This window comes from Parus major, chromosome 8 (genome assembly GCF_001522545.3).
Source record: "Parus major isolate Abel chromosome 8, Parus_major1.1, whole genome shotgun sequence".
Classification (NCBI taxonomy): Eukaryota; Metazoa; Chordata; class Aves; order Passeriformes; family Paridae; genus Parus; species Parus major.
The window spans coordinates 877,267-900,558 of record NC_031777.1 but is presented as its reverse complement, the minus strand read 5'-3'; the positions used below and the strand labels follow the sequence as shown (position 1 = coordinate 900,558).

The following is a 23,292-nucleotide window of genomic DNA, read 5'->3' as shown; positions in this document are numbered from 1 at the left end:
TCATTGAGAAAGGATGCCAAGCTGGATTCCAGGATTAGAATTTCTAAAATGTGAAATTTACATTGGTGGGGAAAAATCTCCTTTAGTCTTACTTCCAGAGAAAATATTTCCATTCTATTCCAATAGTAAATGGTATTATTGTCAACATCCGGTGATAGATGCAGTTTGTATTATAATTTTGTATAATTGTGTTTTACAATTTTACAGTTCCCTGTTGTAAAATTATGTGAGATTTGAGAGCGAAATGACAAAAATAAGTGAGGAGGTGAGAGAGTGGAAAAGGGAGAAGTTACTCCAAGGTCTGACATGGTGTATGTTTACAGAATGAACTCGCCACACAATAAGCTGCTCTTGGCTTCTGTGGCGAGCAGGAATGTCAGGGAGTTTTATACAGCAAGAATCGAGTGATGCCTGGGAAGCAAACGGGAGAACAGAACATACGGAGGTACCGCAGGGCTGGGATAAATCACTTAATAAATTCCTAATAAATAAATTACTGGTAGCGAGCTGATGAGAACAACTAGGAAAAGAGCACTATAGGAAGCACAGTAAGAATTTCAGCAGTGGGTTTTATTGTACTTCACAGGCAGCGCTGCTTTGACTCTGGGCTTGGTGACTGACCGGCCGTCTGAGGTCCAGAGCGACTCTTGGCTGGAGCTGGTGCTGCGGATGCTCTGGGCTGTCAGAGCGGGGTCCCACTGGTGGCTGTCCCTCAGGCTGGGTTGTCATGCGACTGCCTGTCTGTGCCTGCTGTACAGGTGAGAGGATGTTCTGCACAGCAAGTGTAGACAGGCAGACACATGACAACTCCGTCCAGCCAGTCCCTTGGAGCCATCGCCGCTGCTGTGCAACACTTTGTGCCAGTCCACTTTGGGGGGCGTTTGTTGGGGGGAACACACATAGCAGAATTAAACTTTAAAACATTGGCAGCTGCAGAACAAGAACAGAACTTGATTTTATTCAGAAAAGAAGCTTGGTACATGAGTTATCATCGTGCTGACACATATCAGGGATGCGATTTCAACAGACTGCTCACGCTGGACATTTGGGAAAGCAAAAAGAACCGAAGCCGTGGTTTATTTTAGATGCAATTGGTACAGGGTTTTGCCTGCATATTGTACTTGCACATAGTAATTTAACCAGATGTTTTTACTCTTCATGGAAGCACAGAAATACTGAAGTTCAAGATAAAGGATATGTTTATACAGTGCATATTTTCTAGGAGTAGATAAGTACAATAATCTGGGATGTTAAAAATAAAAATCCTTCTGTATAAATGGAGGCCGCCACTTGCACATTAACCCCATTATAGGGAATGTGCTGGAAAGAAAACTGGTTGCACTTTAGATCAATTTTGCTAATATGTGATAGCTGTAGATGTATTATATTCCTTTTAATATTTTGGTTTGTGTGTTATTTAAATTTTGCTTTGTCTCAAAATCTCTACTTTCTGACAAAATAAATTAACCTCATAAAACTTCAGTAAGTTTTTTTCAGTTAAATATGGACTGTACTAGAGATCAAAAACATCATTTCACATCACAAGATAATCTGCTTTGCTGAATTTTCTCTATACAGAATATACACAGTGACTATAATCCAGTTTTGCAGTGACATTTGCAACATCACTGGGGATATTGTTTCGTAAGGTATAAAACCCATCAGAACTTTAAAAGGGGGAAAAGAATAATTGTATTAATTTTCTCTACAGATGAAATTTTTCTGGTTTGTAATGGTGTTCTTGAATCTCTGTTGCTCGCTAGTGCCACCATAGGTAACCAACAAACTTGTGCTTTCAAACCCTTCTCAAACATATCCCATTCAGAATAGCAGGCAAACAATTTTAAGTTCAGCCTGAAAACTGATTATAAATTACCAGGGATTAAAGGTGGGGATAGTGCTGAGGTTTTATATTAAATTAATAATAAATCAGTATGTGATAATTCAGGTGTTCTGTCTCTAATAATTTTGCCATAAAGAATAATATGCATTTTAGTTAATATACAAATTGACTATACGAGTTAACTTTATCAATTATATTAGTAAAATTTTCCTTGAACCTAACAAGGTGGAATACAATGTCTTAAATAAATGAATCAACCACAAAACATGGCTAACTAATTCAGACTTGGAAAATGAATTCCAATACATTAAATAGTTTGTCTTTATAAAATGCTTACTTAAATTTTTGTAGCTCTAAGTAAAATTTTAAGAGAATGATTTAAGTTGACAATGCTTCCTACTCGCTTGACCATTTTGAAGAAAAAGAGAAGTGGAAAATTAGAAGTATTTTTAAAATAGAGATAATAAACTCTGATTGTTTCACTGATTTAATTAGATTTAACTGCTGCATAACTGCTAAAGAAATGAAAAATTTTTAGCCTGGAAGAAATTTAGGTCTCACTTTGTGTTTTATGGATCCTTCTTGAAATAACAAAGAATTGTAGAGTCAGAATCGTCGGCAGCCTGTAGTACAGAATATTGGAATAGCAGAAGTCTGCATTTTCTAGAATAGGTTTTCTGTTAACAACTGTCAGGGAGGCTGTGCTGGGAAGAAAATCGTAAGTGGAAACTTTGTGCCGTCTTTCTAATAACTGTACACATTTAGAATTCATCAAAGAATCAGCAAAAAGCTTTACATCTCAACAGAGGCAAGTTTGTTTTCCCTTCACTTAATTCACTGGGTGCTACTAGACATGACTAGATGAATATCTCCACTTGATTTTTATTTAAAAACTGAAATTCCTTGGGATTGTAGTTAACTCACTTAAAGGACTTAAGATTTTTATGTGCTGTGTCTGGTTGACACACTGAGTCAGTAAAGGGCTTGAGAATATTTAAGAATATTCAAAACAACAACAACAAAAAAATATGATTGCCAATATTGTATTTACAGAAACTTATTTTAAAGAACTGACTTTAAATATTGGTACCTTGGAAACTGAACAGAGATATGAATTCCCTCCAGTAGTGATCAGGACTCTTTATTTAAAGGAAGGCTGTTATTTTTAGGTACTGCTTTGCAGTGCTGTGTAAAATGCAGTTCAGAACTACAGTAGAATAATTCAGGAAAGTTTCATTCTTAACTGTGGCATTTCCTGTCTTTTTGTAGGTTTAAACCTAACCCTTAATAGTATTTCAATTAAGATTTTTTTTTTTTCTTCTAAATAAAGTACAGTTCAGGAAGCAAAGCCTTTTACAAGTAAAAGTAAAATTATGTTCTTGATTAAAATATATTATATAAAAAACCCAACACATTAAAGTTTAGGGCTTTTCATTTTCCATTCTGCTTAACAGATTTTGATTGAAAGATTATAATGAGCATTTTATATAGATGCAGATATTTTGCTATTTTGATTAAAATATTTTCCCTCTAGAAATGATACTTGGGTGGTCTGGATGCACAGTGATAGTACAGGAAGGGGGGTAAGGAGCGTGGGGAGCATGGCAGTGGCTTTATGCTCTGAAAATACAGATGCACTAAATAGCACTGGCAATGGTAATACAGGAGCCATCATGCAGCTTAATGACAAGGCAGAAAGATGGCAAATGACATGGTTTTTTTAAAAAAGTAACTTTTTTTTCACATTTGGATGCTTATTTGATCTATATTTATTTCTGTAAAGTTAACTGATTTACCCTCACCCTTCTCTCTCTTTTCCTTTTATTTTTAACATTAAAGGAATAGTTAGAATAGGTTTGAAATATTTTCTTCCTCTTCCCTATTTAATTTTTTTTTTGAGTGCAGTTTAAAAAAATACACTCCCTTAAGACAAAAGAAAGTCTATGATATTGAAACACTCAACTATTTAATTAAATGTTCCTACTGGCTTTAATGTGCTTTTTATGGTAATATGTATCAGTTCATACAACAGGCTTAAGCATTGGTGTCATCCTGGCTTTAGAGAACTTTCACCATGATTAATATTCATTGGGTCCTGCTAATTTTTTTTTATTCATTACAAAAAGTAATATTTGTTAGTATTTTGTTTTTGTTTTTTTTTTCCTTCTTGAAATATTTATATGCAGCCTATTTGTGTTTGTTGATATGCATGTTTAAAGCATCTTGTTTTATAACTATTGAAAATCTCTTCCCTGTCACTATGATCAATTAAAAATTGTTACAACTAAACCAACAGCGTTTTAAGAACCACAGAATCATTTAATTCACTTTGAAAATGTTTTGATTACTGAACTGAGGTCGATATACTTCCTTATTCATTGTTAACAATACAGCCTTTCTTTCCATATCTGCTGCTTTGCACTCTGCGTTTCCCCCCCCGCCTCCTTTCCAAGCCCCACGCCAAGGGGGCCTCCTCAATCTCAGCCTTACAGTCTAAAAATGTAACTTTGAAGAGTCACGGGTGTATGGGAGGGGAATCACTTCCTAAATCCAGAAAGGTCATTTAAAATAAAGATTAATGCAAATACTAGACTAGAGATAAGAGAAACACTCGTTCCATGTGTTTCCATCGTCCTTGCTTATTTAGCAAAAGTTAACACAGGCTATCTGCAACACTGTTTTCATGGAGAGCCTATTATTCCCTGGATAACAGTATTTCCTTCCTTAATTTCTAGATCAGAATTAAAAAAAAAAAAAAAAAAGTAGCTTTGCAAATAAGCATTAGAGAGAAAAAAAAAATGCAGACAATTATATTCCCCTTGAAAGCAAAACTGAGCGAGTTTCTTAACAAGATTTGGAAACATTTTTCTACCGCTAAAGCAAAATCTAAGTCATAAAACTTTTCAGATTTGCTATGCCTAAGACAGCAATCAGAGATTGAGAAATATTAATGCCAGTTTGACTCTAGTTCCATTCCTTTAATTTAATGACCACATTTAACTGTGTGTTGTAACTCCACTTTAAAGCAGAACGAAATTAAAAATTCCACCTACTTGTCCTACTATAATGGATTAAACCCCACTAAGTTAATCCTAAAAATAATATTTGCAAAAAAAAAATAAAGGAAGAGAGGCTGAATAATTTATAAGTGTATATATACATTAAAAAAGAGTTTTTTGGTCAAAAGAAAAGTTTTGCTGGGAGGCAGAGGGAAATGACAGTGCTAGTCCTTGCTTTGTAAGCTTTAAGGCAGCCAGTCCAGGCACCATCACACCAACAATACACCACCAGTTCTCCCCAATAGCTCCTTTATTGATTATCAAAGGAGCAATGGAAAAGATCAGCATAATATACAGATATTTTTTTTTTGAAAAGAAAAAATATAGCATGAAGGCTGTCTAAAATACAACACAGTCTGCAAAATCGGCTGCTTATAATACTAATGGCTGCATATTTATTCTAATTCTTTTTACAGCTATTCCAAGCCTTCCTGGTAATAATGAGCACCATAAAGGTGGGATTTTTTTCCAGTTGCAGTAGTTTGTTACTACTGTTAACTTTAGGGGAGCTGACTCTGGAGTTCGGCTGGTATCAAATTGCAGCCCAGACTTTTTGTATTATTTTGTCCGTGGGGATTTCATTCAGCCTGAGGGTTTTTTTCCCCTACCAGGACAGCTGGAAATTCACCAAAGCAAACTTCTGCATTGGTTTACAAATTCCATTTTTATCAGTGGGATTCAGGACAAAGCAACTTATCATTTTGAATGGAAGAAGAATTATCAGCGATTCAAAGTACTCATGAGAGCGGCAGCAATCAATCGGTTCTGATCACTCCCATGCAATGTCCAGCCAGGTATCGGGTTGGAAAGCTCTTTCTTCCCTTTTATTTATTGATTGATTATTTTTTTTTTCCCTATCACTTCCTGAACTTTAAAAGGTAATTTTTCCTGACAATCAAAGGTTTTGTATTCTATATGGCAGCAGCCTAGCATGGAGTAGTCAGTTTTTCTCTGGTTTCCCTCCCGGTTTTCATTAGCACGTCTAGCATAAGTTACTTGCAAAGAAGTTTCAACTACATATTAAAAACTAAGTACAGTTTTTCCAGAGGTGATATAATATATTTTACAATAATTTAAAATATTATTCATGCATTCTTTTCTAGTATTTTATTACTTTAAGCAAAAATAATTTTTTAAAATTGATCTTCACGTCATAGATCACAACAGGAGCTATTCAGAATACAAACTTCTAGCAAACCTAAGAAAAAAAATATACTTCTTAAATATTTATACTGACAGCTACAAGTAAAAAAAAAATAAATTAAATTTACCTTTTTAGTTTGTGGGGGAAAAAAAGCTTTATTTTAAATTAATTTAAAAAAAAAAGAAAAGAATAAAAAAGCAATGACCGAGTTTAGCTTTACTGTTGTACACTTCTCTAGGCAGTGTACCTCTAGGCAATATACCTCTCTCATTTCTTGCATGGCTTTTAGTGCACCATCAGAGCTCCATCTTTCTTGCAGTGATGACTGGAGGAAGGGGGGAGGGGAGTCACCTAGGTTCGCCAGGTCATAGGCCAGGTGTTCTTCCAAAGTAGGCCTTACCAGAATGTCTTCCCCGCTTTATTCTGCAGTCCTCCTTTTTCACAGTGTCCCTTAGCGTTTCTTATTCCCTAGTGTGCAAAACCTGTGAAGAAAAATACTGGATATGAGATCTGAAAGGAGCAATGAGTGTCTTCTCCTTGGCAAGAGCAACTTGCGTCCCCAATAGTCCACGCCGCCGCTTTCCCTTGCCCAGTCTAACCAATGTGCAGACTACTGTACAACAGCATTGTCCTGAACAGGTAGTCTGAACACTGGGGCGACGGAGCAGGATCTCCGGACGCGTCTATTTATTTATTTTAAATCCTCTTTTAGTCTCGGGGAAAAACTGCCTTCCTGCATCACGGGTTGTGCTCGGCTCTCGCTCACACTCTGCAGCACTCACTGAAACACACTGAAGTGCTGTGATTTCCAGTCTTGACGTGGCACATTTGCAGCAGACTGGGGATCTGGCAATGAATTTAGGACCAGGAAAAGGGGGAGGGCTGGGCCTGAGAGTCCATATATGGGATGATGTCACCCTGGGGAGGTTTGGGTATGCACTGTGCCGCTGGTGAGACCGCTAGAATTGCCTGCTCTCAGACATGGGTCTGTGTATAAAATGGTACCAGATGTTTTAGTGTAATGTTAAGCAGTCATTTCATCTTCAGGCCAGATTTTTTTCTTCAACTGGGCAGGAAGTGGGCCCCAGTATGGAAAAGCTGTAAAAAGTCAAGATGTACAGTTTCACTGCAGCCAACAGAGAGCGAGTTAATGTAGACGCAGAATTTGCTCTTTTGTGAAGGCTGAAAAACCAAATTTATAAAAAGGGTTCTGCTCGGGCAACTAATGTAATAAGCCAACGCTTATTTTCTTTCTTTTTTAATGACTCTAGTTGTGCTTTTCTATTTTGGCATTTCAGACCAAGAAAAGGGCAAATAGGTTCATTTTTTCTTGGAACTGTCAGCGGCATGCAGGCTGCCGAGACTTGAACAGTAATTAGAGTTACTTCCTGAAAGTGAAGCCCCCATGAAAAGTCTGGAGAAATGTTCTTTGTCATAGCCTCTACATGAGTAATTAGTTCCACATGTGGCCTTCCTATTTCCCTTCAGCTATTTTGGCTGGCTGGTTGAATACTTTGCTATAGCTCAAGACTTAAAGAAGCTTTAAAGTTTTCATTTCAAGCATCCACTGTGAAAATAGCTATTTCTGGTGTCATAATAAATTGCTTCTGGTAGATCAGTGCTATTAGGCCTGGCATTGTTTTTCACTGGTAACCCTGCTGGTCCCATTTTTCTTTTAATGGTGCTTGGTGGAATTATTCTGCTGAATTTTATCTTTGATGTTTACCAGATCTATTGAATTTTGCCAGCTATGACTTTACCGTAGATTTTAAGATATTCTCCCCACAGGCAACCAGCCTTGTTCTCCGGTAAATTCTTTTTCTTTGTTACTCATTCTGTTGAATCTAAGTGTTGTACTTAGATTGATTTTGTTGTGTGGGGTTTTTTGTTTTTTTTTTTAGTTTTCTTAATCTGCCTTAGCCCATGGTCTAACACAACAGCTAACAGAACAAGTTAGCTCTTCTCAAGTCGAGCCTGGTGGTGATTGTGTCTGGATCTGGATATGCACTGGATGGAATTGGTGCCAGCAGTTATTTTTCTGCCTGGAATTGTGAGGCAAATATTAGTATCTTGAGAGATAGATCTCCACCAACTTCCTGAACAGGAATGTATGTAAATAAATGTGTGCTGTGAGCTCTGCTGTCCTAAATGATTTGATTCTTCCTAAATGCTGGCAGATTCTGAGAGAGCTGGAGCTCCTAGAGGCATGCACAGGACAGGTTGCAGAGCTCTCACTTCAGGGAGAATGAATGCAACAAACTTGGATGATGGGGAATTGGAATTGCAGTCTCAGCCCAATGAAAAGTCACCTTCAGGCTGCTTTGGGTTGGTGGCAGGCCATGCACTGAGTGTCTGTTTCAGAATGTGCATCCTCCAGCTCTCCCATTTGGGTCACAGGGGACTAAAGCGTGTCCAAGCAGTGCTGAGGTTTCTTGTTTAATTAGCGAAGGCAAAGGTTTGGAGAGATTTCATGTGATGTGTGCTTCACTTCCTTAAAAACCAGCAACAAGTGTGTCAGAGAGAGTGAGTTGGTGGGCAAGGGCTTTTGAAAATAAAACTGTAACAAGGGAGAAAGTGGAGCTTACACCATGGCTAAACCGGGGGGGCTCCTTGTCTGTGTATCTTTGCATTTGTAGGGCCTGGCTTTTTTATAGAATTCCCACTTGGCACTTGCCTTGTAGAAGAGGAATACAATTTTGGAAAGATTGAGGAGTGATTTTTGCGAGTGGGACCCTCAGTAGAGTAGTCAGATTTTCCCCAGTGAGGAACTGTCAGAGATTAATTACTTCATGTGTCACCAAGAGCAAGAAATTATGTTGTCAAGGAAAGACAGCGTTCCAGGGATCTTCTTTCCATACAAACAGAAAGGGACGTAGGCTGAATAAAACAGAAGGCAAAACATTAATGAACCAAGCAGGTTTAGGGCTGAGGGAAGTGAAGATTGGGATCTCACTGCCAAGTGCAGCAGCATTAGTCTGTGAGTTTTTCCTGAGATGGTTAAATAGAACCAGAATAGCTCCCCACACTGCGGCCTGGAAATTTGTTCCCTGTAAATTTTGTTTCCTGGCAAAAGCAGAGCTTCAGAGGAATGAAGGAGAAGGACAGAGGGTTTGGGTTGTTCTGGGAGCTCAGGAAGATGCTAAAGCCTTGTTGGGGAGAATCTCTAGTACAGTGCATCTCTAGTGCACTTTTTCTTTCCTTCCTAAGGGCTGCTCAGCTGCTTACACGCATCTGTCTTAGATGTTTAGACCAAATCCCTCCTTTTCCACTTGATTTCTGTTTGGAAAGGAATAGGCCCAAAAAGCCATTGACAAATCCATTCTTTCTGATACCAAGTTCACAATAGACTTGAAATATTTGAAATCTTTCACTAAATAGCTCCCCATCTCTGCAGTGGGATTTGAACTGCTTCCAGTCAGTTTCTGAGGCTGGCCTGTACTTTTAGCAGCATGGCACGCTGCTCTCGTGGTTGCAGTAATCTCCACTCAGAGAGTCAGTATCAATAATAAACTGTTACCCATAGTTTATACTAAGTGCCTTCCAAAGGTAGTGATAAACTTCCATTTTTCACGAGTTTATCATCCTGCTGACGTTCTTGCCGTGCCTGTGAACTCAGCCCCGTGATGAAATTATTTTCCACAAGCTGACAATATTCTTTGATTTTTAACTTGGAGGAAACCAAGGATTTTGAGAAGTCCAACTTCTTCTTCAATTAATGCTTGTTTGGAGGACTGCTGTGAAGAAGAAAATAGCTGGATTGTTTTCTTTTCCTGGCAGACAGCAGTGTAGTGCTAGGCCATTCTTCACACTGAACAGGATGGACATCTTTGAAATGGTCATGAAGTGTGTGGGTAGCACAGGAGCTTCTTATTTGTAGAACATCTCAGACTCAACAAAATATTCACATTTCCACGGTGAAGTGGCTGAACTGCCATTATTGTGTGTTTTTGCATTAAAAAGTTACTGTAGAAAATTTCTGGAAAATTGTAAATTTTGTATTTCTGCTTTGTAAAAGCACTAGATACGATCCAGGGAACTCCAGAAGAGTAAGTGGGATGTCTGCAGCTGATAAATGAGTTGAAATAATAGCAGGCAATTGTACATAGCTATTTTTGAAATTCTCAAAGAGAAAGTCGTCTGCCATGATTTGCTGTAGGTTTTTTTTTGCACATCCAGCAGCAAAGGTTAACCCTTTTCGGCACTCAATAAGCTAAATCATGATTTAAAAGGATTAAAAATAGGTGGGCATAAGATACAAGCAACAGTATGAGCAGGCTATCATTGCCAGCAGAGTGAAAAACCCCTGCAGAACTGCCTCCAGAATCTATTTTGGAGCTGAGTGAACAAAGTGAGAAGAGAATGAAATGCCAGTGAGAGTGAAAAAATGCAACCAGTCTCAATTGTGTTTATTTTTATGCAGAGTTCCTGGGGTGTGGATGAAAGAGGGAAGGTGAGGATAATGTAGGGACAGAAGAGGTGAAGGTGGAGGAAGCAGCAGCATGAGGCAAGAGTATCTGATTCTTGTTTCTGTAGAGTTTGTGACCTTTTTGCTTAATGAATATCACTTATGGCTGCTCAAGGCCTAATGCAGTCCTGCAGTCCTGTTGTTTCTTGGTCTTCCACTGTGATCAGAGTCATTTTTTTCATTTTAAATTTACAAAAAAGAAAATTTGTCCCTTAGCAATATTGTTGCTTCTGGCCAATGCATGTAGGCATGATTTGTGCTTTTAAGTAGCTGTACCCATTGTTATGAGAACATGCTCTTGAAGTGTGGTGCTCATTTTCAGCTTGTACCATCATCCTCATGTGTTGTTTTTAGCATTATTGGTGGTGTCTGGAAAGGCTGTGAGGCTGGCAGGAGTTTAGCAGTGCTAACTGAAGCCCCCTTTGGTTGGGACCCCTCTGTGGAGGTTACAGGACTGCTCAGAGCCACATCTATGTGCTGCACAGTTTTCCAGGCAGTCTGGCCTCAGTATTGCAGTCAGTGATTTGATCTTTTATAAATTAGTTTAGTACAGCTCTGGATAATGTTCCAGCCTAATGCCCCTCTGCTGTGTAGTTTCTGTAACATATAATGGACTGGTGAAAACCACAGTCTCTAAACACTGTATTCCCTGTTCCCAGTCCTTTTTCCTTCCTCTATCCCTTATCATACTTGTGCCCCTGTCCTCTCCCTTCTCATCACACATGTAGTTTGGATGCTTTAGGATATTTACTCTTTCTCTGCCCAATCCCACATTTCTGCTCCATGTCCTTTGTCTCAAACTTTGTTCAGGTTTCTGGGAGAGACACAAATGGGGAGAAGGCAGAGCTAGAAGGGCTCAGTCCAGCTATTTTGGATATCTTGAGATTAAATTCATGACAACCACGTTCAGAAGCCCGTGATTCCTTTACCTTTGGTGTGCAGGGGACAATTCAGCACCTCTGATGTGGACACCTGTAGAGATCCACTGCTGATTTCTGTCCTCACAGCTGAGAGGAACCCAACAGGAGGTTTGATATTGATGCCACTTCTTTTTGCCTCTTCAGCAGTCTGGTTATATTCACCATGGCTGTGATATGTGCATCACTTTCTGGTCTATATTGTTGACTATTTTCTCTGCCTTTCTAGCCAGTGGTCAAAGTTTATCAGTGAATAATCTGAAATATTGGAAAAGAACCAGTGTACTACAGAGTAGGTGTTTTCATGTACACTTGACTTTGTGCTCACTGTGCATTTTTCAGCTTAAACTGTGTATGCACTCATGCTCATCTTATATCTAATATTATATACATATAGATAAAACAAAATATTGTTATATATGATCTATATTTGAATATCTAAACTGATATTTAGGTAGTAGATTGGTTGGGGGAGCCATGTGTGCCCAGCACAGTGGTAACAAGTGATTATAATGACTGGCAATGTTTAGATTGCATTTAGGTTATTTCATTCCTGCTGAAAAAAACCCCAGCTGCCTTGTTGAATTGTTATGGCCTTAATGGGAGGTATCCTCTCTGCCTGTCATGTTTTTCTTCAGGAAAAGAACAGGATATGGAATAGCTTTGACATTTCCTTAGTCATTGCTTACTCATACACAACGCACAATTAGTGGGGATGCAAAATGAGCTGAGCTAAGTTAATTTTCAGAGCAGTGGTGAAGAGCATGATATGCCCTGGATTAACACTGTCCTGTTTCTTGACTGCTGTGATCTCCTCAGCCGTGTTTTAGCCCTGAAGCATGTTAGCATTAAGCTTTTGGACCCTTTATAAAACCCAGATGTGCAGCTGAATGGAGCGTTCCTTTTTCCCCACTCAGTCTCAAATGTTTCAGTCAGGTTACCACATCACTGGAATAGCATTGCCTCTCTCACAGGAGATGTCACTTCTGCTACAAAATGATTGTAGCATTCGCTAAAGCAAAATAACTGCATGGTACAGGGGTGCATTTGAGGGAATGTAGGAGCCTGTTGTTTACTGCTTAACAAAAGCCAGGATATATAATGGATAAACTTGTAGTGGTTTATGTTTCTTTTTCCATTCTGTTCTAGGAAAAGATTCTCTTTGAAAATTGCCTGGGTGACTGAAAAAAGTGTATACTTCTAGAAGTTTCTAGTTAAAAATCCTGTGTCTTGTTGGTTTAAACTGCTGGTTTTGTCTAATTAGACTTTGGGGTTTGATTTACCCCTCAGAAATATTTTTATGAACATTCTTTCTTCTGCCCAACTGAGAGACAGTTTGTTGTTACTTTTGTGGGTTTTTTTTCTGGCAAAACTTTGTGTTGCAGCTATTTCTATGTTTCAGTAACATAATACACTCTGGGGGCAGATCTCTGAGATCTTTGACTCTAATGAATACCAGTCACGTGAGAGCAAATACATGATTTATTACATGAGTATATTTTCGATAGTAATGCCTGGAGATTTTTTTAGAGGGGGGAAGGGAGATCAAGAAAGAGAAGGATGCAGTTGAAAGAAATTAGTGGCAAAGTGATGTTAACTCTCACCTCAGTTCAAGCCTGTGGTTTGCAATTCCAACATTGTGAATGATCCCAAAACAAAAACATCCATCCTTTTCACATTTAAGAACAATCTTAAGGGAATTGTGTTGTAGAAGGAGATCTTAAAATGAACACCAGCGATATTGCTCAGGGCCTCTAAAACTGAAAGCCATTTCTTCTAGTATTTATTGTCTTTGGCAGGACCATTATCCTCTCTTTATATTAACTGCTGCGTGAAGTGTCGTCTTTGTGTTGCCAAAACTTCTGTTCATAATGTAATTTATTCATCGATTTCTTGCTTTTGATAAAGACTTAACAATAACGAGCCAGGTTGTGGAATGTGAAACCTGGAGTTCCTTTCCTGAGGCTGAGTGCAGCAGTCTGTCATTTGTGCTGTGCAGAGGTGTAAACTCAGAGCAGAGGTGACTGTCAAAACTGCATTTCTGCAGCTCCATGGAATCCATACCAGAACAACTCATCCTCTTTTATGAAATCTAAATCCGGTTTCCAAAGGTTAATAAGTGATACCCAAGGAGTGGTCACGTCTGACTCTTTCTGCAGGTATGAAGATTCAATCACCTACTCCTGCTGGGTTAATTATAAGCATTTAAATTAGAATTAAGTGCCTTAATCTTAAAAGCCTTTTGATTGCCCAAAGATTTTGAGATCTGATTTCTGCAAAATTTTCATGTGAGCTGATGAATGATAGTGCTCTCAGGCATAACTTAAAACCTCCCTAAAACATTCAATATGTTTCTTGAAGACGTGGGAAACAAAGAGTTAACAGATCAACAGACTGTTATAATATTTTTTACGTTGCCCCTGGTATTTATAGTTGCTTTTTTTATCAGTGTCTCGGAGGAAGAGAGGTTTCAGAATTCCTCATTACCACTCTATGTATCTCCCAATTAAAAGCAACAGAAATTTTTGTCACTTGAGCCTCAGGAGCCTCAACAAAAGAGAGGTTGTGTCCTCCCTTCATGGCAGTATGTGTTGGTTGTTCTTGGCTAACCAAGGGATGATTTATCAGTTTAAAATTCTGATAAAGCTGAGCAGACTTTCTCTGTTATTTCCTTCACCTGGCTGCTTTACAAATAAAGTTTCAGTGCTTTGCCTCAGCTGTAGCTTTACACACAGTGCAGGAAGATGTGTGTTTATTGTGGCATTACTAATGTTCTCTGAGCAATTGAGGCAAGATGTGTTCTAAAAACCTGTGAGCCATCATGTTGGCTGGGTAGATATTTCTTAGTGTTTCAAAATATCCAACTGCCTAAATTCACTGTAGCTACTAAGCAGTAGTTTAGTAAAATGTAAGTTCAATCTCGTTATGTTCATAGTAGTTTCCTTTTCTCAAATTACTAAGCATTTTCAAATGCCCGTGTAAGTTCCAGAAAAAATCAAGCAATTTACTCAAAGTTTGAGAGATGGAGTCATGTGAGAGAGACTATGGAGAGCTTTTGAAGAGTTGATTGAAGTTCCTTTCCTGGTGGATCATGTTAGACACAGGGGATGCTTTAAAAGTATTAGTCATGACAAACACCTCCATTGATTCCTCTTGGTTCACACTCTTCAGACAACAGAAAATTCTTCCCTCTCCCTATGACTGTTTGAAATCACAGCAATAACTTCACCTTTGCAGTACAGAACCCCAAAAGGAGCAGTGTTCATTCTTTGAATTCCCTGTTACTGCTTCAGTATGTTTTTCTGGGGGATGGTTCATGACTCTCCTCTCCTTTCATGTTCTTGCAATGCTGATCTGTGCTCTGTGGTCTCTCACTGGCAGCAACCATCACTGCATATTGATCTGTTCCTTTCATGAGTCTCCACAGCTTCATCCCAGGCCTTCCTTTTGCTGATGGAATGACTTTTCCTTGGATGAACAGAATTACCCCCTCTGCTGTCCAACTGAGTACTTCAACCTAAGATAGCAAAGATTTTGTCCAAGTCTTTTATGTGTAACACTTACCCTCCTGAGGATCAGGTCTTGATTGAAGAACAAAACCTCTAAAACATCCAATAACCCAGCTCAACCCTTTCTGGCTGCTTCAACAGGTAACACCCAAGATCAGCTTGCCCCTATCACTGCTCACATTTCACATCTCTGCAGTGGTTCCCTTGCTGAGAATCTCAGGATATTCTGAAGGCTGCTTAAAGTTTAGAAATGAGGCAGACAGCTCTGCTCTCGATTCCCTAAGGGACCTTCTGTTACCTTTTACTCTAGCTGCAAGGTGTGTTTATTAAATGTGTCCTTTCCCAAAGCCTTCCAAAAGTGTTTTTTTGGTTGAGCACTGGACCAAAGCACTGCCTTGTGTTGGGTATCATGTGGGAAATGTGGAAAATACAGAAGCAGCAGCAATTTTATGCATTTTAATGTTGCTTTGCATATCATTCACAAACACTATTCAAGTAGAGTGAGACCTGAAAATTCAGTTCAAAGGACAAAATCCAGAGAGAGAGACAGGAAAATGATGAGTAAATATACCTGAGATGCCTCAGTATGCCTCTGAAACTCTGTAACCAAGCAGGTTTCACAAGCCTGATGAAGCTGAACTTCTTTACAGCTAAAAAAGTTTACATACCTGCTGTATGTATTAAAAAAAACCAAATGACTTTGTAGTACAATATTATTTTCCAGTACCTCTCTATGCTTTTTCTGGACTACTTCAACAAGTGTTTTAATTGTTACTAGATGTGTTGGCCTCTAATGCACTGAGAAAGAAGGTTTTCAGATTTTATACCTTGTAGACCAGGACTGGCTAAAAACACCAGGGAGATGTCCTGGGTTATTCCACATGTGGATCTGTGTGGGTTTTGGTATTTAACAAAGAAAATATTTTAGTGTAGGCTTAACAGTAAAAAATAGTAAACTGAGAAGAGTTGTCAGGTACCTGAGAATGTTCTGAAAGCAAATTCAGAGTTTGGAATGGTGAAAACGTACTAAAGCTGGGAAAAAGTAATTTGAAATAACTGTATGGAAATGGGAATAACCAAGAGAAAGGTTTGTTCATGGAAGCCTGGCTTCATCTGGACATGAATTTAATGTGAAGACTCTGGGATTAGAAGGTGTTGTTGAAAACCTTGAATACTCAGGTTTTTTCAACACCTGACCTGGCTGAGTTTTAGGGTCAGCACACAAGGATGTGAAGGTCTGAAGTGCCAGGTGGAACTGAGCTAATGTGGGGATGCCATTTCTGTTACATGATTTTAGAGCACGTAATACAGATAGTTTTCCATCTTAATAGGTGAAAAAAAAAGGAAATACTTTCTTCTATATTCATATTTTTAACTTTTTTGTTAGTTTTCTGCCAACTGCTTTTTTCCCTGGGTAACATTTTTCATTTTTATATGTGCAAATATAAGGAGGCATAGAATCAGCAAAACTTCCTTTTCTTCTTTCAACATGTTAAAGAATTCTCATCCCACAGTTCTCCATCAGAAATAGACCAACATACCAGGTAACCTCTGTGCTCTGGATTTTTCTGAACAGGCACATCAATGCACAGATGCTGAGCACCTCTTTAAGCAGAGGGTTTGTCTGTCAGGCAGGATGTGTTCATCCCATACTGCTGCACATTCTCTTAAAGGCAAGATACTGTCAGATAGGATTTTGCTAAGTTTTAGTAAACTTGGTCTGTCTTTGCTTTCATCTTGCAACTCTGCAGAACTTCAGTGTCTTTTCTTTCCAGGGAGCAGCTCTGTGTGGCTCTGATGTGCTCACCAAGTAGTGCTTTTGGGAACATTTTTCTACACAAACACCCCCTCCTACCTGGATCTTTACCTTGAGAAGGTAAAAGAGAAGGTGTTCCAGATTTTCTGTTTCATTTTTGCATTCCACTCATGGCTCACTTAAAGCCGGTCTCTAAAAAGGATGAAATCCAAACAGTTGTTAACTCACAGAAACAACAAACACATCTGACAAACAGCAGCTCGTCTTTCATTCTCATTCACTGACATGGAAACCCCCAGAGTGGGAAAGAAGGAGCCTCGTGCTTTGTAAACCTCCTTTGGTGTCTGATAGAAACATGGCACGCTTGCCTTGGTGTTTGGATGTCACCAGGAACTTCTGAGAATGCAGGGGAAAAAAATTAGTTCAGGCTATGAGGAATAGAAGGAAAAGATGAGTTTTATGTAAACAAAGTCAGAAAAACTTTGGAAATAATTACTTGAATCAGCTAGGAAAGCTGATGGAATGTCATAGTTATGGAGGCTTTTTGGCAGAAGTGCTATTTATTGGCTGGGTTTAGTTTAGCACGGAGAATGTCAACTAAGTATAAAGTTGTTAGTGCTGGAAAACCCTGCTGCAAAGAGGCATAAAATGCAGCAATCTGTGTGCTGCACACCAAAGCTGGCATGCCTGAAAAGAGCAGGTTCACACAGACACAGCCAGCATCATCTGAGTGTGCATATTTCTAAATACTGATTTATTACCTAGATCCAGTGGTACTTTCTAGGAATGATTTACCCTAACAAGGTAGGGCACAGACGGATTGCAGCATTTTCATGCACAGAGTTGTCTCCTAACTCCTGTGCTGACAAGATTCTGAAAGTGGACTTCAGATCCGGATTTGTGGGAGGGATTTCTTCGTTGACTCTCTATGAAACATTGCATGGAGGAAAATGGAAACCATATGCAATTCACTACACAGATCTGTTTTTCATTTAAATCTTTTCCTGTATTATATTTTCTGCTAGTAGAGGAGAGGGAAACAAACTGCTAGATGAATAGTATGGAGCTTAAAATGAAAGGAGTGTGGTTTTCTTTTTTTTTTTTAAGTGAGGAAAAAAATGTGATCAGCAGTATAATTTCATGTAGGATTCTATATAGAAAGAAGATAATTTGTATAGAATATGTTGGAACATCTGTTAATTTAAGTCTTAGTGAATTGAATTGATATCAAAGATCTGTGAAGCTGCTGAGTTGATAGAGCTGTACCACAGGAGAGGCACCACATTGTAAAGGTCTTAATGAACAATGCACTCAGAACTAAAGTCTGCACTGGTGTCTGATACTGTTCAAAACATCCTTAAGCTGCTGTGGAGTTGTGGAAAATTTCACCATCTCTGAAAACAGTGCAGTAAATTTACTCAAAGTCTCAGGGTTTCGATTTTTTCGCCTAGTTTTGAACAGAAGTTCAGTTTTTAAAAGTTCACTGAGACTCTTCAGTGCTGAGGTAGGCCCTTGGTTTTTGCACAGAGTCTGGGAAAAGGATCACCACAGGTCAAATAAAATAGAGTACACTTGGAACAGAGCTGAGCTCTTTCATGTATTGGATATGTTATACTTCAAGTTCAAGTCTGTGAGTGAAGGACTTCACTGGCTTGAAAGGGAAGTTTTGAAGATCTTCTGCCTCTCAGACTTGTTGGAAGCTGTACAGAATGGAACTTTTCAGTGATAGTTACTGGGAGCTCAGCAATATGTGTGTGTGCACGTGGTAAACACCTGGATTTGTCTGGTGATTTCAGGCTGTGTTATCCAGCAGCATAAACAACATAGGAAGGAATCTTCATTTGGTCAGGGTAGTAGTGGAAATTAACCAAAGGAGGTGAATCCCTAGGTCCAGTTTCCTTAGATTTCCAAGGAGAATATCTAAATCTGCTGGAAAATAACACCAATATGATAAAGGAACATTGCAGAGAGTCGGGAATGTTCCTGCACCTCCTGTCAGCTTCACAGATTAACCAAGGCCAAAGGACCATTTTCAGTTACTAGAGCTCTTTAAAGAGACTTTCAGTGTTTTCATCTGTTTCAAGAATGCTAAAATAACTTCTGAGCAGTAGCAATGCCCAGATCAAGTGACAGTACACACTTCAAATGGTGAGCAAAGTGCACAAAAAGAGCTCACAAAAGCCATTGAGGGCCTTTGAGAAAACCTGGGTGGATTGCAGGCTGCTGACACTGCTGTTTAATTAATAGTTAATTAATAGTGAAGACCTGAAGGCACTTAAGGGCATAACCGAAAAGCAAGTCAGAAAAGCCAGGGGGTGTTTCTGCTGTTCTGTCAGTGTTGCACTAATCAAATGTTCTCTCAAGAGTATTTGAATTCTGAGCAGGAAAAAAATGGAGATGTGATACAGTGCAATGTAACTCTGGATTCCTGTCTTCTGAGCAGGAGAGAATTGTTTCCCTTCCTTCATCTTCATCATCTCCTTCATCTCCATCATCTCCATCATCTCCATCATCTTCATCATCTCCTTCATCTCCTTCATCTCCTTCATCTCCTTCATCTCCATCCTCTCCATCATCTCCATCATCTCCATCATCTCCTTCATCTCCTTCATCTCCTTCATCTCCATCATCTCCATCCTCTCCATCATCTCCATCATCTCCATCATCTCCATCTCATCTCCATCTCATCTCCTTCCTCTTCTCCTTCCTCCCCTCCTTTTCAAAAAGGTGTTAATTATAAATACCTGATTCCTCTATTGGCTCCTTTTTAAAAATGCACTGAGGTTCCTGTCCTGTGAGAGAAGCTAGAGTGATTTGGGGTTGGTGTGCTCAAAACCATGCACTGAGACGGGGAAAAAAGGATACTTTAATTTATGTAATTACTTTAATTAGTGAAGTGCTGAGTGGACAGGGGGGTGTAATCATTGCATCCTTGTGTCTTACTGACAAAGCGTGTAAGATCTTATTTTGATCACTGTAGTATAATATGTAAACACATCTCACTCATCAGAATCCCAAAGAACTCTAAGAAAATTATGTTAGTCCATATAAAATAAGTTTGCCTGGTATAGTTCATTCCCATTTAATGTTTTCTGCTTGTATCTTTAAACTGTAAGCACTTAAAAATATTGATTGTTTCTGTGTGCATCCAAATTTCCATATAAAGATGTGACCCTAAGTTACAGCATTTAGATACTGCTATAATAAAAATATTTACCACTGATGTTTGCCTTGCACATTGTTTCACAGAATCTCATTTTTGTTTTCAGTTTCTATTGGGTACCTTAATTTTGGAGGGCTGGGATATATTTTGTTTTTCAGGTTGGATAAATCAAAATGCCGTCTTTAGTCTCAAGTTTTCCAGATAGCTAGGGAAAACATGTTTTTCCACATAAATTTGTGGAAAATTTAGCTGTGTGAATGTATTTGAATTATCTGAAATTTTATTTATATGCTTTCCACCTGTTGAGAAATATTTGTGGAGTTTTTTCAACTTTTGTTCATAATTCAAGCTCCTGTTTTGAAACTTCATATTTGGCATACTCTGTGGTATTGACAGACTTTTGCCTTGTCTAGGAAAAACATTCATGGACACTTTAAAAAAGACATTGTTGGTGGAAAAGGTGGCCTTTTTTCCTTGACTTTGAAGAATCTTTACAAATCTTAATTGACAAATCTTTACATTTGATTATGTAAAGTTTTGGAGTCTCACTGATGTTTGAATATACTGTGCATTCAATTCCAGAGCTGTTAGTGTTTTGTTCATTCATAGAAGGGCTGATAGAAAATTTCCTGTACAAGAGGGCAAGTTTGAATAAATCTCCATGTAATGAGACTATTTCTCTTCACAGCCACAGTTCATTGTCTGTTTATTACACAGCAGCTTTCTTTTTCTAAAAACTGCACATCTCTTGCAACTGGAGTAGAATCATAACATAGGAGTTGAAATGAGGTGATCAGTGACAGGAGACAGAGATAGTAGAGCATAAAGGCAATATTTAATTATTTGGAAAGGGATCACCACAGCAGCTGTTGGATGTGATGGATTACTCAGGCTGCTCATTAATGACAGTGCTCTCTGCTCCCAGCCACCACACACCCAGCTCCTCCAAACCAACCTGTTCCTACAGCAGGGTGCAAATCCTGAAATTACAGATGATTCTCCAAAGAGAATCCTGTCTGCACAAACCCCTGCTCCTTGTTGGAGTCTGGGATACAGAGTGTGTGCCCTTCTTTCTGATACTTAGTTCTAAGATCCAGAAAAACACTGAATTTCATATAACATGAAATTCATGAGCATGTTTTCATGGTGATACATGAAAACAACTGTTAAAGTTAGAAAAGCTTAAAGTGTGTGTAGATTAGAGAATTTTCTTAAGTCACTGGGTGAAAAAGTGAACAGGAAACAAGAGGGAGGATTTAGGGTATTGTTTCTTGTCCTTCTTCTTTCTTCTTCATGTTCTTCTCCTAGAGGTTTTTGGGTGATAGTAGGTGATGGCACAGAAAATGCCACAGTGCATCACAGAGGTGATGGGTCATTGAGTCATTAAGAAAAATAATATACATGTCTATTGTTAATTGGGTAAAAATAGGTATAAAGATAAAAGAACTGCGTATTTTGGGGCCATTTTGTGCACCAGACACAGAGTGAGCCACAAAGCCTTGTTTGTACCATCAGAAGAAAGAAATGTGCCAGATTGCAAAGATTAACCTTGTGTAGCCAGCCTGGAGAGACCTGTTAAGTTTTGTGATGACTTTTTAATAAACACGAGAAACAAGATTCTAACGAGCTCAGGAGTTTTCTTCAAATCATAAAAACTGAGATAAGCAGGGCTCCCCACCAGGGAGAATCCCAAAAGAATTCAGTCCAAAGGAGGCTGAGAAATCCAGGAAGAGAAAGAAAAATACAGAAGAAATGCAGCAGAATCAGAGAAAAAGGATTTTTTAGAGAAAATTACACTGCTGAGCTGAGGCTACACCTGTTTGTGTGCACAGTGCTTTGTAGGATGGAGAAACCAGCAAGGTTTTGACTTGGTTGATTTGGTTTTTAACAAGTTGGTCATTTTTAGTTACAGACTTGGAGACTTAGAGACACAATGATAATGATTTCAGCCACAGGAAGGTATGTTAATTCAGGGAAGAAAGGCAAGGAAGCTCCATAATAATACATAAGTGCTGGAAACATTCTGAAGAATTAAATGTATTTATTGATAACGTGTTGAGAATAAGCAGTATGACTGGAGTGAAGATAATCAAGATTTTTACTCTTGTCTTTGCCATAAACTTATATGACCTTGAGCAAATTATTTCTACTTATCAATCCCTGACTTAGAGGACCTTCAATTCCTTCCCCCAGTGACTTTTTCTCTTCTAGTATTGTATATGCAAGCCATGATGTCCAAGGAATTGCTGTCTGGAAGATTTTAATATTGTAATTCTTTTCTGCACCCAGTCCCTTTGCTCCCCACAACCAATCTAGTCCACTTAACCATTTAGCCATTAATCTGGGAATACTCCAATGGATAGCTGGTCTTTATTTTTCCTTTTATTCTTCTGTTTTGTTGCTTTGCACTCATCTGGTCATATAGAAGGAAAAACTGGTAGATTGTGGCCAATCTTTCATAATCTGAGTTCTTTCTATACAAAATAGAGTTTGGAAAGAGCATCCTCTGGAGAGGAGCCTGTGGAAATCATGCCTGCATTATTCACCTGCTGCAGTCTAAATCTCCTACAGAATTTTGCATAAAGGTTATATTTATCTTCACTGCTGATCATAAATGTCAGCATTTTAAAGTAATTACTAAATATATCTGTTAAAGGCCAAAAAACTAATGGTAAATTCCTTTTACATAGGGTATGTGCATATAATTAAAGAAAAACATACTCTAGAGCCAGGAAGTGAGAAATGAGGCCTTAATTTATAGTAGCAGAAAGCAACATCAGGGAGAGCTATTAAACATGTACCCAATTCATAATCTTCTGTGTACAATCTGATATTTTACACCATGCTCCACTCTTTCTATTTATGAAAGTGTTGGTGATTTATTCTTTTAATGTAGCCTTGCTACTATCAGTGAATTTTGTTCTCTTGCATATCAGAACATGCTTATCTGACTGAGTCTGTGTTAAATATTTATGGTGAGATTGAGCTTAATTCTTTTGCATTGGTGAATCATAAATGTGTTTCATTTGTTTACTCTTAATTACCTTCCCCAACATAATCTGTGACTTGGTGTTTGCAGTGATAATGATATACCAGATTTAAGGCAATTAAAATTGTTCAGTATGGCTTGTGGGAGTAAATATTGTAGAAGTAGTCTCATCTTGTTAAGATTTGCTAAATCTCCAGCTTCTTATTTCTGCAGACCTTGGGATGTGTTTATGAAGAAAGGGAAAGTGGAGCCTATGTCAGTAAAGGAAAAATAGCAGGAAAGATGCTGAGCAAATGCTATCAGATGAAAGAAGAGGGAAGGACAACAAGCTTGGGAAGGGAGAGCTGGGGAGGGAGCAGGCTCTGGGGTGGAGATTGTCTCATGAACAGGTGGCACTACAAACCTTAGCATATGTTGTTAGAAAGTCCATAAGGAGTCTCAATAATA

At 38.5% G+C, this 23,292-nt stretch overlaps 1 protein-coding gene and 1 long non-coding RNA gene across 4 annotated transcripts in view; one reads left to right on the top strand and one right to left on the bottom strand.

Annotated features, from left to right (window-relative positions):
• The window catches only part of DNM3 (dynamin 3), a 169,493-nt gene that overhangs the window by 51,993 nt on the left and 94,208 nt on the right, over positions 1–23,292 (top strand). The gene's annotated exons all lie outside the window — the stretch shown is intronic.
• Positions 550–6,901, bottom strand: LOC109022776. Its single transcript, XR_002002033.1, has 2 exons — positions 6,829–6,901; positions 550–6,528 (listed from the first exon to the last, which is right to left on the bottom strand). It is a non-coding gene; the product is annotated as an uncharacterized LOC109022776 (long non-coding RNA).